The sequence below is a fragment of the Sciurus vulgaris genome (assembly GCF_902686455.1).
Source record: "Sciurus vulgaris genome assembly, chromosome: 1".
In the NCBI taxonomy this organism is placed as follows: domain Eukaryota; kingdom Metazoa; phylum Chordata; class Mammalia; order Rodentia; family Sciuridae; genus Sciurus; species Sciurus vulgaris.
This window is the reverse complement of record NC_136461.1, coordinates 210058778-210073940: the sequence shown is the minus strand read 5'-3', so window position 1 is coordinate 210073940 and position 15163 is coordinate 210058778.

The window sequence follows — 15163 nt, the reverse complement described above, 5'->3', positions numbered from 1 at the left end:
GAGCCTGCAGAGTGTGGGAGAGAGCCTTCTGGGCTCCCGCACCTTGTGCGGATGGTGGCTGGGGACAGGGAGGATGCCTAGGCGCCTCTAAACCAGAAAAGAGATGGACTGAGGCCTAATGCAAATTTGGGCAAGGGTGGCTGCAAAGCATGCTGAGGCCTCCGCAGCACAGGCCAGAGGGGGCCAGGGAAATAAGAGGGAGGACTCGTTCTGGTCCTCGTATGGTTCTATGCCTGCCTCCCCTCCCCCAGATCAAAACAAATTACGCCAGTCCCCTGTTCACATGGCTTCAGCGGCCTCCACTGTCCTTCAAAATAGAGCCCCCTTCAGGGCCCAGGGGGCATCCCATAATGCAGACACCTCTCTGCTCTCATTCCTTGGCTCCTCCAGCCTCACTCACTGACAGACCTTCCTTCTGCTGTCCCTCCCCTGGGCAAGCGTGCAGATGGCCTGTCTGGAGGCTGCACCGATGGTTTCTCCTCCCTGGGAGTCTCCTTCTCAGGTCTCCTTGGGGCTCCTCCTTGTCCTTCGGTTCTTAGATCCAATGCCACCCCTCAGAGAACACCCATACCATGTAAAACGCACAGCATGCACCCCAACCCACCACGTTTTCTCCATGTCAGTGGCGGCTGCGATCTGCTCTTGGCTGATCATCTGCCTCACCTGATGGAACACCCTGCCCAGGGCAGGCCTGTGTCATCACTTCCACCCAAGAACCTAAATCAGCATCTGGCATAGAGAAGGCATCCATCCAGCATTCGCTAATGGGTTCTGAACAAAGAATGAGCACCACTAGCTCTCTGTTCCTGCAAGTCATGCCCTCAACTCTGGAAAGAACAAGGAGGAAGGGCCTGGGGGCATCGCCACAGAAGCCTCTGCCATGGCCCCCTCGGTTACAGGTGCCCTCAGCCATGCTACCTTTCCAAGAAGACTTCGTTTCTGGGCATCAGTTTCTTAATGCCTAGTGTGACTGAAATCATTAAGCTGTGTCAATCAAAAAGAGACTCTTCTAGGATCCTGACCCTGTTCTTGATAGCAACCTCAAAATTGTAAGCTCCTCTGCACACACCCCCCTCCTCATCATGCACCTGCCAACCTGTAACCTGTCGCCTGAGCCCCACCTGCTCCTGTCTCCCTCTACTCTTCCTTATCACTCAGACTCAAGCCCCAGTTTCAGTCATGTTCCATACCAGGACCAACGTGAGTGGACCAGGGGGCAGGGGTCCTCACTGACCAGAACTCCAAGTCAGTGGAAGCTGATCTGTTTGCACTCAGGGTGCTCAAACTGGCGGTGTGATCCAGGAAGCTGAATTTTGACATGGAGCCTGGAAGATGAGGTGGCAGGCAAGACTCCCAGCACCCCCATAGCACCAGCTTGCATGCCACTGAAGGAAAGCCTGCAAAGAGGGTAGGGTACCAAGCAGACGACTGGCTTCCCAGAAATTGGCAAAGGAAAATAGGACAAAACCATGCCCAGGGAAGTGGGGTGGGCTCTGTGCTCAGGTCCAGGAGTGGCATGGGGTGGAAAACGGAAGAAGTGGGAGATAGAGGAGCAGGAATAGAGGGGTGAAGTAAAAAGTGAAGGTCCTGAGTGGGGTACCCTCACTGGTGGAAGAGCCTGGGTAGAAGCTGGGCACTGGGGCAATGTACCCTTGTGCTCACTGAGCACTTTCTGGCCTGCTTGCTGCTCACTTGCCAGGTGCTAATTTCTCCACTGAGGTTGTCCCCATCAATCCCGCATCAACTCTGAGAGGCAGGCGTCTATAAGACAGGAAAACCAAGGCACAAAGAAGTAATGTGTCCGAGGGTTTCACAGGCAGTAAACATCAGCAGCAGGATCAGAGCCCATGTCCATCTGATATCCAAATCCATGCCATTAACAGGCCCTATTCCTACCCCACCCCAATAAATAAGGATACGAGGAAGAACAAGTAAGGTCCTGGCCTTCAAGGAACCCTGGATCCAGTGCTGGGAGCAGGACACAAACATGGAAACAGACATGGGAGACGGCAGGCTTGGGCAGTGGCTTCCCCTGCGCCTCCCAGGGGAAGGGCCCGCGGATGGAGGAAATTCAATCTGCCTTAGCCCTGCGGCGGCGGTGGGGGATGCCTCCCCTCGCGCACAGCAGACTGCAGGCCGGCGCCCAGACGTCTGCGGGGCTCTGCAGTCTGGCTGCCTCGGCCCACCTGGTGCTCTGTCCCAGGCTCTGCAGCCCAGACTGTGAGGCCATGCTTCTGGGGTTTTCCCAGGCACCCCAGCGACCCTCTAGGAAATCGTTGTCACATCTCCACAACCATCACGGCAGCAGGTTACTCCTCGAGAGTCACTGCTCTCAGAAAGCCAGCTTCCTGACTCTCCTGTGCCCCCACCTGGGTGAGGCCCAGGCCCGGGGACAGCAGAGGGCCCTGTCCTGGCTTGGGAGCAGCTGAGGAGTCTGACCCAGGTGTTTTTACCTCAAAATCAGAATAGAAATCTTGCCTGGGGGCCTTTACTGCTCACCTTGCCCTTATCTGTCTGTGAATTATATCCAATGAGACCCCCAAGACTCCGTGAAGACCAACTGTGACACCTGATGTGAAGAAGAGAGGGGGCTCTCTCCACAGAGCCCTGAGACATCCTCGTCCTCCTCACCTGCACCCTCGCTGATGACCAACCTTGTCTTTGCGCTCATGAGGGGGAGTATTAACTCCCTATTTTTACTTTTCAGTTACTAAAGACAAGCATTTACATCTTGGGTTCAGGTCAAATGTGAAAAGTCACTTCCTGAATTTGAAATTAATTTCCTTAGTTTTCAGAAGTAACAGCTAAAGCCCTACTATGTGCAGGGTCCTGTGACAAATCCTGAGGAGAGTTTAGACAAAGGGGCAGGAATTTGTGCTTGAACAACTTCACAGTCAAAAACACGCATTGTATAACAACGGGGCCGTTCTAAGAAATATGTGGTTGGCAATTTCACCGCTTTGTGAATGTGGTGGGGTGCACTGGCATGGACTGAGGCAGCGATGAGATTAGCAGGCGGTGTCATCTGATGGGACCACTGCTGTTCATGCATTCATCGTTGACAGAAATGTCACTGTGGGGTACCTGCTGTTATAACAGCAATCATGAAGTGAGATTCATGATTCATTCATATATCTATACATACATATCATTCATATATATATACATATATATACATGTATATATATGTATAGATAGATAGATAATTTTAGTAGTAGGTGGACACAATACCTTTATTGCTGAGGATTGTACCCAAGCCCTGCGCGAGCCAGGCGGTCGCTCTACCACTGAGCCACAACCCCAGCCCATGAAGTGAGATCCTCCTGGGTGCCTTGTTTGTTTCACAGAACCATCTCAGAGACCTTATAGTACAGTGCATTTGGCAACAGATAACGGGAAACCCACCCTCTGGCTTAAGCAAGATCATGTTCTCACCTAACCACTTCTCCCGAGATCAGCAATCCAGAGCTGCCTTCGTGACTCAGTGACACCTTCGGGGACCCAGCTCCTAGACGCTTTCTGCCTTTTTACCCTGCCTTCTATAGTGTGTTGGCTTTTGTCTTTATTCTGGTCACCTCAAGGTCACAAGGTGATAACTTCATGCTCAAACCCGAGTCTTCCTAAACAAGAACAATGTCCACAGCCACCACTAGCAACACAAAGATTTAGAAGAAGCATGCATCTCGAGTTGGGCACATTGCTGTCCCACATGGAATGAGGGTCTGTTGTTAATGAAGAAGGTCAGAATGAATTCTAGGGAGGAAACCAAGAGTGTCAGCCAACCTCTGCAATGAGGATCATCTTCATCTTGCAAATGAAGCTCAGTGAGAGAAAGTCACTTGCCCAGGTCCCATAGCCAGCAAGGAAATGAGCCAAAACTTGAAAGTGGCTTTGAATGATCCCAGAATCCATGCTTTATGCACTGTGAATCTGAATATCAGAAACATAGAGCATATCACCAAAGTGTCCAGGAAAAATGCAACACTTCCAAAGCTGTGGCCTGCAGAGCTGTGCCACAGTCAGAGAGCACAGTCCAGCGGCCACTCGCAATGGCACTCGGTAGAGCTCCTCCTCCATAGCGTCTGTCACTGTGGCAAAAACATGGAGAAAACAGTGTAGAGGAGAAAAGGTCTATTTTGGCTCACGGTTTCAGAAGTCCTTTGCTGTGGGCCTGAGGCAAGGCTGAACATGTCAGAGAGAGGGCGGTGGGGCTCCCGCCTGGTAACCAGGACACGGCAGGGGGTGGGGGCAGGAGTCCTATGAGGCTGGCCCACTTAGCATTCCGGCTTTTGATCAACAGTTATCTTTTCAGAGAGACCTTTCCTGATTCTGCCTCCCTGCACCGAGTCCCTCACTGCTACAAGGCTCTACTGTGTTTTCTTATAGCACTTTATAAAGCCTGAAGTGAACACAGTCTCTGTTAGTGTGCACGTAACATGTGCATATCTCTGCAGCTAGCTCTGTCCCCAGCTCAGTGTTGGCACTGACTTTGGATGCATGAACTAGTAGATTGGTTTATTCTGAAATTCTGAAAGGGTGTCAGAGCAGGTGGATTGGAGAGTCTCTGGGAAAGTTGCCTCCCCTGATTTCCTAGTCTGTAAAATGGACATAGAGATAATTACTCAAAGAAGGCTGCTCTAAAGCATCCAGGGAGTCCCAGCACCTTCTCACTTTATTTGGGAAAAGCTGGGTCCTCTGGGACACTGTACCGCTCAGCCCTGAGGGCTGCTGCTCACAGGTCCCCAGGGCAAGAGGGGAGTGGAGTCAGAGAGGTGGGCAAGGAGGTTGCTGGGCATCATGGGAGGAGCTGGTGAGCGAGAGGATCTGGGAGGTGGGTTGGGGCTGGGCCTGCCCTTATCTGTCCCGTGCCCTGCCTGCAGGCTGGGTGGCCCTCTAGGGCTCTGTACTTATTGGGTCCCCTGGGTGGCCAAGGCCAGGCCCAGGACCAGAATACAGGAGAGAAGAGATTCACAGTGAGGCCAGGAGCCAGGGCAGAGCCTCAGAGCCGTCTAGCCCCCCTGGGCAGCAGGCCAGGTGGTGATTCAGTGGCTTCCCCTTTGTGGGCTTGGGGTGTGGGCTGACTCAGCCAGCTTCCCAAGGCTCCTGCTTGCTCAGGGCTTCGTTGTGCTTACTCAGTACTTGACCTCCCTGTGGCCACCCTGGCCCCTCCTACTCTAAGGCTGGCCACCTCTGAATCCTTTCAGCTCTGGCCAAGAGAATCTGGGGATTCTTCCCATATCTCCCAGTCTAAATCCCTGAGGGGGACCAGCTGGCCAGTGTCCTGACTTGGGCAGCTTCTAAGGTACAGCTGCCTATACCTGAGAAGCCTGCAGGCTCGTTCCCAGGGTGAGTCGCCCACCCTGCCCACTCTCACCAGCTGGGCTTCAGTGAGGTCAGGGACTTCCCGCTCAGGGAGTGTCTCAGAGTACTTCAAAGGGGAAGGGACATCCAGGCAGCATGACGGGTGTGTCCCTGCACCCTCACCTGCCAGTGCCCTGTGGCTGCCAGGTGCCTTTGCCCCCACTGCCTCTGTCTGGGGTGCTCCCATGTGCTCTTATCAGTTCACATGCCACCTCCTCAATGGGGTCCTCCTAGATTCACAGTCAAATGTCACCTCTCTCTTCTTGGAACCTCAAACTCCCTCCGCCCCTCTTCCCTGGTTGTATCTCATAACACTTTGACTTACAGTCATTTGTGTGGACAGGGTAACAGTCCCACCAAGATGTCCCCACCCTAACCCCTGGGCCTTGTGAATATGTGACCTCGTGTGGCAAGGGACTTTGCAGAAGCCTTAAGGATCTTGAGATGGGGAGATTCCCCGGATTATCTAGTAGGCCCAGTATAATCGAAGGGCTCTTATAAGAGGGAGGACCAAGGGCTGGGGTCTGTAAAGAGGAGGAAAGGAGAAGCAGAGATGGACGTGATTCTTGGAGAAGATGGAGGAAGGCGCCACCAGCCAAGGAGTGTGGGCAGCTCCTAGGAGCCAGGAACGCTAGGAGCCAGGAACGCCAGGAGCCTGCAGAAACAGCACAGCCCGCCAAGGCCTTGATCAGCCTGGAGGCCTCCATTGGACTTCTGACCTCCAGCACTTTACGCTAATAGATTTGTGTTCTTTCAAGCCTCTAAGCTTGTGGCGATCTATTAGAGCAGCAGTTGGAAACGAACACAGTCGGCATGTGTGGATTCTTCCTGCACTAGAACGTCAGCCTCCCCAGGGCAGGGACTGTCGACATCTGTGCATATCCATCCTTGTGCACGTTTCTCAGATATCGACGGATGCTTGCGTGGATCCACCGTTATTGACTACATCAATCATTCAGTTCTCTCCTCCTGCTCCAGGCTGCCCCCAACTCCATGGCCCTGGGAGGAAACCATCCCTGGAGGTGGGGAGAACCTGTCCCCTGCAGTGTCTGTGTCACCCATCTGTCCAGAGATGCCTTTTCAAAGACTTTTGTAATGAACAAGACACAGTTCTTTGATTTAATACAATTCCCATATATTGTAAGGAAATGCTATGAAACTTCAAGGAAGTTTTTTACTTCAGTCAATCTGTTCTCACTTTCCCTATTTGCTACCTGTTAAGGTTTGCTGGGGATTGGCCAAAGGCAAAATCTGGATTTGTGTGGATGTCATGGGGGGCATTTAGCCTGGCCTGCCATTCAAAGATCCTTGGGACTGTCCCTGCCACAGCATCTGCCCTCAGCCTGCCTGAGGCAGGGGTTCCCTGAACATCAAGGCATTTCTGAGCTTCGGAATCTTAGCAAATGTGGTAAATGTAGTGCCTTGGCTGGAGATGCGAGACATGAAGTCTATCTCCCCTTCCCATGGGCTATCGCCCAGCCAGTAGTGGAGGTAGCCCAGACCCCGAAAGAGGCACCCAGACATGTTTGCTACACACCCCAAACCCTGTGGGGTACATGCTCATTCCCCACCAGGGTGAGGTAGGAAGAGTAAGTCTGGACACAGCCCAGGGCACTAGGAGACAGAAAGAAGGTGACATCAGGGTGGGGCCGTGTGTGAGTTAGGCTCTGCCCTGGCGTGCGCTGCAGTATCCCATCTGGCACACTTACAAAACACAGATTCAAAGACAAAATAGAGAATTTCAAGATGGCGACTGCAGGGCATTCAGCCCCAACCTCAGGACCCCTCCTAAGCACAGGGCCATCTGAGGCTGTACCATCACATGCCCAGGAAGCCAGTCCCTGATGTGCCAGACACAGTCTGCCCAGCCTGGCCTCCTGCTTCCTGCAGCCATGCCTTGCCTGTCCATCAGGGTGCTGGTGGTGGCCCCACCCGGTCCAGCCTCCAGAGATGCTCACAATAGTCTCCAAGGTCTGGTCCAGCTCACTCTGCGCAGCCAGCAATTCCTTGGGCCACCCTGGCCCTACGAGAACAAGTAGAGAGTCCAGGGCCCTGACAGAAATAGTCCCCTGTCCTGTCTGACAGGACACTGTCCCACCCACAACTCAGGTCCCTGGAGGCCAGTCTCCACTGAGAGCTGCTGTGGCAGGCCAGCAGGCCCTCTACCAGACAGAGACACGGGGGCTTGGAGGTCAGGCCCACAGTGCTGGCGGGCGAGGAGCTGGGCCACATCCAAGCCATGGAGCTGGAGAGCTGTGCTGGCCTCCACAATCCTCCTGCTCTCTGAGGTCTGAAGGCCACGGTCGGGCCTCCTTCCTGACTGGGCTGCTGCTTTTCCGCCTGCTCACTTAATTCACACCGACAATTGCAGAGAAGGAACTTCCGAGCAGCGGAACCGGAACCACTGGAGGACGTGCTTGCCCTCAGGCTGCTCCACCCGGCCCCTCTGTCCTGCTTGGTGTCCTTTCCTTCTGTTCATTGCGTTCCTTCACAGAAGCTTCTATGTTTTGTGTCCAGTCGGTGATTTCCGCCTGGAGTATGCAGCCGCGGGGGAGCCGCCCCACACCCTCCCTGTGGCCCCTCTCAGGCCACACCCGTCTCCCGCTTGTGGTCACCCCGACTGGACTGATGGGAGGGTTCGCTGAGCCCAGAGCTCCGGAAAGCACGACTCTTATCTACTTCCTCCCAGACGCTGCATTGTCTTAAAATAGGCGTAGGAGACTAAGGCATGTGCAGGTCGCGGTGCCTCAGGAACGAAGCACGTTGCAGAAGGCATGGACCCAAGCCACACGGGCTGTGTCCATGGTGAGGAGTGGGGCCCCGGGGAAAGCAGGCACCTGGGCTCAAACCCTGGCTCCACTGGGCACCTGTTAGCTGTGGGCCCTGGGGCCAGCTACTCTCTCTGGCCCCAGTGTCTTCACCAGTGAAATGGGGTAACAGGGTTAACACCTCATGGGGCTGTTATGAGGTTGACTTTGTCCAGACTAGTAAAGCACTGGGAATGGGGCCTGGACACGCAGGTGCTGCACAAGCATTTGCTCAATAAACGACACCTCCCTCTCTCCCTCCTCAGCTCTGGCTAATGAGAAAGATGCTGCATGTCCCCGTGGAGGGGAGGCCCAAGTTGTCCTGTCCCTTCTTCCAAGTCCCCCAGGGGGAGGGGAACACGGGAGAGCACTTCCACCTACGGAGGACCAGGAGCAAATGTCATCATCTAGCCAACACCTGCCTTGGCCCCTGCCTGTGTCAAAAGGCTCAGTCCTGTGACGGCCTTCCAAGGAAGTGTCACTAGCCCAATCTTTCAGAGGCAACTGGGACTCACTGAAGGGCCGTGACTTGTCCAAGGCCGCTCAGCAGGCAGCAGCAGAGTGCACTCTGAGCCCTGCAGTTGTCCTTCACCTCCCTAGCTCTGCTTCCTCTGGAGAAGTGCTGGTCAGCTATCGTTCTGGAAAGAGAGTAGTTTGGTGACAGACAGCAAGTACCGTAAAACACATGCCTTGGGCATGACTTTGGGAGGATTCAGACCATGTGTTGGAGGGGTGCCATTTGTCCACCATTCCCTCTCTCAGTCATGAGGGCATGTCCTCATGGGCCCTGCCCCTAAGAGGAGCAATATCAGACGGGATAGAGTCCTCACCCTGCATCCAGCAGGTCCAGGGTCCCAGGAGCCTTCTGCCTTGGAGATGCAGGCACAGTGTACCTGTCACTGTGCTGAGGGAGGCACAAGGAGGAGCAAGAGGAGAGTGAAGCCTTTTGATCTGACCTGCCAGGAGAATCCATGCAGACAGGGCAGGCCAGCAGCAGCCCAGCACATGGGAGGGCAGAAACACACAAACAGGGAGCAGAAACAGGCTCTAGCACAAAAGGGGTATAGGTCAGCTCTCACAGTCAGAGAATGGCTGGGAGGAGCGCTGGCCTGTGCCGCACTCCACCCCCACAGCCCCTCCACCTCCTGCCTCTGCAGCCCCCACAGAGGTCTGTGCAGGCTTTCAGGTCCACAGGCACCTCGTCAATTCATGGGCAGCCAGAACCCAACTGAGCTCTGCTTCTTTATGCTTCCATAGTACCTAGCCCAGGGCCCCGCACAGCACCCCAAATGGAGTAGGAGCTTGGAGTTTCTTTTATAGATGGAAAGGAAACACCTGTACGCAGAAGGTGCTCCCAGGGTACTAGGACCCTCAGGTGTGACACAGGGGACAGTGTCCACAGTCCCACAGCCTGTGTGCCTCCCGACCCCTTAAGGCAAATGCCTGTGCTTAGGTGAAGGCAAGTCCCCACCAGGCACAGGAGCCCGTGGAGAGGATGAAGGCTGACACATCCCTTCCAGATCTCCAGTCCCCTGTCCTCTCGGGAAACACCATCACCCACGCAGGCCACCCACTCCCACCAAACAGTGTGCTCTAGGGATGACCATACTCACAGGGCCTTAGCCAGGGCGTGCCCACAACCCTCATTCACAGTCGACACTCGCCGTCACGTGTGATCCTCGCTCAGCAACCCCTCCTCCAGGGGCTGATGCCAGGCCTGCCTCTCAGAGGCCCACTGGGGCCCTGGTCTAACCTACCAGAAACCTCAGCGGTGGCAGAGACCGGGACACCCACCAGCGGCAACTTTTTGACCCTTAAAATCCACCTGCTCTACAACTCAGTCTGCTGGAGACTCCAAATTTCCCTGAGCAGTGTTTTAAAACCAGAAAAATGATTCATTTTCTGAAAACCGCTGCTGGCTTCGCGATCTGAGCACAAAGCTTCTTCCTTGCCTCCAAAGAACTACCAGTGGGACGGCTGATTGCCTGTCAGGGTCTAAACGTCGCCCTTTCGTAAATTCACAGCGGACAGGCCAGGAAGTGAGCCGAGGAGAGTGGGGAGGCATGCAGCCGACCGGCAGCCCTGCTCCCACTCCGTATCCTGTGAGGTGAAGCAACTCACCTCAATTCTTTAGGGAGCCAGGGAGCTGCTACCTCGCCAGGGCTGGACTGGGTCCACTCTTTTCCTATCCCTGAGGTTCAGGTGGCAATTTTACCCGGCTGAGTCACCTGGTTTTTTTCCAAGTGGAGATGGTAATTACCAACCACAGCGAACCCAGAGTTCCTTAGTCCTGGGTGGAGGCGGCTCGAGGTGCCCAATTTAGAAATGTTTCTCTCTACATGTGTGTTCACGAACGCGAGTTACAGAACGTTCAGAGAGTCCCAGGCATTCTATGGGACACACTAAAAGAATCACAAACGACAGACAAGCTTTCTAGTCAGAATACTGACCATAACATTTGTATCCATCACAAATGGACACATGGTCCATCTCAGCAACAAATATTTAAGTATATCCTGTCAGACAGGTGTCTATCGGGAGAGAGGTCCTGGAAGACCACACCAGTTCTTCCTTATGAGTAAATTATTGACCTTTTATGACAAGCCTGCGAGAATATTGCAATGATCTCTGTTGTCATCTCAATCTTAGGCAGCCCAAGTCAGAAGGAGCTGATAGTCCAGGTAAACAAGAAATGAAAACAGCCAAAGGTAACGTACACACACCTGAGCGTGGGAGGAGGTGGATTCTGTACAAGGTGACTCTCATTCTTTGTTGGGTTCTGCCCAGAACTTGTGCCCCCACATGCCCTGATGCTAACTTGCTGAATGCCACAAGTGAGTCATTGACCTTGCTATGCCTTGGTTTCTGACTTAGTGTGACCACACTTGTCCTCAACACGGTTGGTCCAGGTGTCCCAAGAACAGCTAGGTCCACCTGCTGGAGTGTTCCCAATTCAGGGGGCTAGGGGGCGGGCACACGATGGTAGGTGCGAATGAGACAGACGGAAGCAGCCCCGCCTGCAGGAACGCCCAGGAGGGAGTGAGAGGGTAGTGACCACACAAGTCATAGAACTGGGGGAGGGGCACGGGGAGCATGAGGGTGCATGGCGCCCAGACTGGGGAACTGGAGCTGGCCACCTGGTGGAGGGCATCCGGGCTGGGTTGAAAAGACAGCCAGGTAAGGAGGACGGCCAGGCTGAAATAGGCCCTCATGCAGCAGGGACAGCTTGAGCAGGGGTAGGGAAACCGGGAGGGGATAGGAGGGGATCTGACTGGGCCAAGCTGAGAGTAGGGCTGGTGTGGGGAGGGGAGCTGAAATTGTGGGCAGGGTCAGGTTCTGAAAGGCCTCAGGCATAGCCAGTGGACTTGTGTGGGCTGTGAGTGAAGCTTAAGGGGGCTCTAGTCTGGCTGCAGAAGCCCAGGGACAGGACAGAGGGGCTTCAACTAAGGAGCAGTTCCTACTTATTCTAGGTCTGTCGGCAGAAGGGTACACGCGCACTGGATGTAGCTTGAGGTGATTCCAAGTTGGATTCTGCCCAGAACTCCAGCATCCATAAACCTCTGGTGCTAATTTGCTGAATGCTACAAGTGAGTCACCTACCTTACCTCAGTGTTCCCCCTGGGGTGACCATCTTGGTCACCAACACCGTTGTTAGGGTGCTGGGAGAAAGGCGGGCTGCCATCTGCAGAGCGGTGGGGCGCAGAGGCTGGGTGCAGACCTTACCCTATAATTTATTTTCAGCTCCGCAGCCTGTGAGTCTCCAAGCCTCTGCTGCAGCACATGTGTGCCTGTGGGTTGTCACACGCATTAATTATCTGGTGAAGGTTATAAACTACCACTTGCCTTGGCTCGATAACTTCACAGAAAAGGGCTTTATCACCATCACGGCTAAATGCAACGGCAAAAAGCTGGAGAAGACGAAAAGGAAAGTATCTCAAGCCAAAGAATAAATGGCATTTCAGAAAAAGCAGAAGCAGATAGGGAGACCAGTTGCAGTTTAAAATGACAACACGTCAGATGACATATCGCTGGCTTCCGGCTCACTTCAGGGTGGAAAAAGGCAGGGACACTGTGAGCTGGGCACAGCGAGGTCCTGCGGCAGGAAGCAGAGGGTTCACCCTGGCAGTCTCAGTCTCTCAGCTTCTCAGTTTTCTCATCTATAGAGTGGGATAGTAATAACATCTCACCTGAAAAGTGACAGTGAGAGGTCACGATCTCACATGCCTGTTCCCTCGGGCGGGCAATGGTGACAGCCTCGATCGTTCACAAAAGATGCAAACGGCGAACACAGAATCAGTCAGTGTTTAGGCTGAATTTCATCTTGCAGAGCCTTGACCTAACATTCCATCTCATATATCTCCAGACCTTGGCCATGTCCTCCTGTCAGATGAAGGACAGGCAGTGGCATGCTGATGGTCACAAGCTGGCTCCTATGGGAGTGGGGGAACCCCGATTTGTGCTGTTTGCCACTTTCTGTGGTGTAACCCTCCTGCCATGGCTCATCTCCAGCTGCCCACGTGAGTCGGCCAAGTGTAGAGTTGGGAAGAGGTGCTTGGGATCTGGTCACTTGGCATTCCCACCACAGCTACACCAGGGAAAGGGGCACAGGTAATGACGATGGTCTTGTACGCCACAAGACATAGCAAGTGATGAGTCTGAATAATTATTGCCTTGGTTCTTAACAAAATTTAATGGGAGTGCATTGGAATTTAACTTTGGGAGGATGCTGGGGATGAACCCTGGGTCCTGCTGCATGCAGGCTGGATGAGGGCACTACCCCTGAGACCCACCCCAGACCCTCCCCTAGAACTTAACCCTTAGCAGTGGCAGTGTTTAACACTGGGCGCTCATGATCAGCACAGCTGGCTCCTGCACACCACTACATGCAGAGCACCTGCCGTGGAGTGTGTACACAGTGATGAGCTCAATATATGCTCATCCCTTCCCTCCAGATCTGACATGGCCTCCCTGACTATTCCTGGCTATGTGGAATGGGAAGTATAGAAAAATCTAGAAAGGTGAGATGGAAAGAGAAGGGGGAGGAGACAGTGGGGGAGAGTGCAGAAGCCTTGGGAAGGTGGATGAGGACCTTGGTCTGGAAGGCTCTGGGAGGTTCTGGACCCCTTGGAGATGGACATCTTCTAGAAGAGGAATCCAATGGTGGATCCATGGGGGATGTTGGGCCTCCATGGTTGCCCCACACCAACCCCCTTCCAATAGGCTGTGACTCCCAAGGCATGAACAGGCTGCCACCACCCAGTGCAGAGCCTGGACAGGGGTCCACAGAGCAAAGTCATGTGGCCTCAGCAGGTCAAGTGATGCACCTATGTAGGAGTTTCAGTCCTGAGCAGGGAAGGAAAGATAAGATTTAACAATGCATTCCTGGTGGTGTGCGGCAGGGCATTGGGGTCCTTCCCTGTTTCCCCTGCCTGGTCCCCAGAAGGCCCCCTAGCTCCTGCCCAACATCCAGGATTTGCTGGCTAAAACATTTTATTTCCCATCCTCCCTCAAAGCTGGTGTGGCTAAACTGAGAATAAGGAGGTCTTGGGCGAGGCTTTCAGGAGAACGTGTACCATGTGGTCCCCTCTTCCTTCCTGCTGCATGGGATATGGAGCCCTAGCAGCCGTCCTAGACCATGATGTAATCTGGAGAATGGAAATCAGATATGGCGGAGCAGAAACAGGAAGAGCCTTGGGCTCTGCTGACTTTTGGAATTTCCATACCGGTTCTCTTCTTTCTCTGGACTGTGTTGATATGATGGAATGAAACTGTTTTCCCTCTTGCAGGAGGGCTTTGTTACCTGCAAACGGAGCTGACCAGTGGAAGCTTCTTTCCTGTGGAACTCCTTTGGCAGAAGGCCCCAGGTGGGCTTCTGCTGTTAGGAGGCTGGACAGATCCCACTCCCACCCGTTCTGCCCTCTGTAGTTTCAAGGCCACACAGGCACGATGTCTTGTGTGCCTGGTTCCTGACCCAATGGAGCCTGTGTGCCTCCCCAAGGGACATGTCACCACCGTGCTGCACCCTGGGCCAGGATGTCCTTCCCTGGTCTTGTCTGCTCTTGAGACTCAACACGATCACGCCCCTGTGGCAACACATCTTAGCTGGCTCTGTGTCCTAACTGCCTTTTATCCATCTGCTTCCCACCAGAGGGCGGGCAGCCAGTGTGTGGCTTTTGTGAAGCATGCCGGTGTCCGAGGGGCTCATTGCCTGTGGTTTGAGTGAGTGCAGGCAGGGTATAGACTCAGGAGGCGGAGGTGACTTCAGGCTCTGTAACCAGATCCATCAATCTCTTCCCACAGGCCCACTGCCTACTGGCTCTTTTCATGCACAGAGCAGAGTTCAGCACATCACCAGGGCTCATTTCCTGCCATGAGGCAGCGATGCTCCGACTGCCTGGCAAACACAGGCCTGAGTTTGATGGATGATGTCAGACTTGAAGGTGTTTTGGATGTCAACATTGTTCCTGGAATAATGCTTTATTTAAAGCAGCAATTGATTATTACTCAAAGCAAAAAATTTAAAAAAAAAACATAAAATCCATGAGCCTATACAGATACCGGTGATTGAATAAATTAACAAACGAGGAGAAGAAAGAACTCTCCCGTGCAGAAGAGCTCTGAATCACTTCCACAGAAACCCTGCCCTCAAGGTGGGAAGCATAGCTCTCTGACTTCCTCCCAAAGTCTGGTTTGGAAGGGTCCTGGGGAGGGCACACTACAGTGGGGAGACCTGACGATACCACCTTGGCCAGGTGATCAAGATCAACTTCAACTGTCATGTTGACAGAAGGATGTGACATCATGGTAGTATCCCTCTGGGTCTTTTCTCAGTGACCTATGATCCCTGTCTTATCAGGGGAAGGGACATTAGATAAATTCCAATAGTGAGTCATCTTACAAAGCACCTAACCAATATCTAGAATATATAAAGAACTCAAAAAACTGAACACCAAAAATCAAATAAGGCAATTAATAAATGGGTAAATATATTAAAC